At 52.0% G+C, this 988-nt stretch overlaps 1 long non-coding RNA gene across 1 annotated transcript in view; it reads right to left on the bottom strand.

The window, feature by feature from the left end:
- Nucleotides 1-275, bottom strand: part of LOC112215988 — a 26,102-nt gene extending 25,827 nt beyond the window's left edge. Inside the window, exon 1 of the long non-coding RNA XR_002948268.2 lies at nt 1-275. This exon is cut by the window's left edge and continues 826 nt beyond it. This is a non-coding gene — a long non-coding RNA (uncharacterized LOC112215988).
- Nucleotides 276-988: the final 713 nt, after the last annotated feature.

Raw genomic sequence — 988 nt, 5'->3', positions numbered from 1 at the left:
AGGGTTGAGAAGAGAGAAAGTAAGCAAAACATTTCTAAAACAATACCCTTTCAGCTGACGATGCTCTGGAGGAGTGGATGAAGACATAAGCATTGATTTTGAAATGAAAAGTGGAAAGGTGGACTTCAGAACGAGACGGACAAACTCTGGGAGAGAATGGAAGGGCAGCGTGATCAGAGTAACCCCCCACCGTCCAGGGGCTTATATACCCAGGTAGGAACGGCAGACATGCGCCCCCCTGACCGGCCCGCCTGCACCCCGACGTTGCCTGGCCTTATTTAGTGAAGCGTGGCAAAAAATAGCCTGTCAAGTGCTGAGCGTCCCAACAAAAGGGGGTGGGTGAGTGGGATGTACAGGGTGGGGAGGCTGTTCCAATCCGTCTCTCTGTCGATTGACTACTCTACCCTGTCCTCCTCTACTCACCCTCCTCTTTTCCTTTTCTGTTCTCTTCCTGTCATCACCCTTGACTCCTCACTCTGGCGTTCCAAAGCCATCCTACCCCAGCCCATCCCAGCCCACCATACACCACACCAGACCTTTCCAGACCCTCCACCTTTCCCAAGCCCCTGCACTCAGCCCCCTGCATCCTGCCCAATCTCCCTGGGTATTTTTAGCGGGCCCAAATAAAGAGGTGTGTGGCCGTCCACCCACTGCCCTGTCCCCCCAGTCCCAGCCCTGTAGCCCTGGCCCACTGCAGATTGGGTGGCACTATGGGCCTCTGCTAGGTATGGACAGGAGTGGCTACGCTTAGGGAGAGAGAGAGAGGAGGAGCTGGGGGATAAGACCCTGACATTATATGAGTAGTGTGCGTGTGTCTGTGTGTATAGGTGCATGATTTTTTTTATCAAACCTGTTTACGTTAGTGTGTAAATGGCATTGCAATCTGTTCATAGTTTCTATGATCACAAGAGTGTTTCTGAGCGGATGCAGTGTGTTCTCTCTCAGACCTTGGCTTGGTGAGTGTTGTTCAGTTTATGTGTGTGTTTCT

The sequence above is a fragment of the Oncorhynchus tshawytscha genome, linkage group LG16, assembly GCF_018296145.1.
Source record: "Oncorhynchus tshawytscha isolate Ot180627B linkage group LG16, Otsh_v2.0, whole genome shotgun sequence".
NCBI lineage: Eukaryota > Metazoa > Chordata > Actinopteri > Salmoniformes > Salmonidae > Oncorhynchus > Oncorhynchus tshawytscha.
Note: the sequence above shows the minus strand (reverse complement) of the source record. Positions and strands in the feature narration are given on the sequence as shown.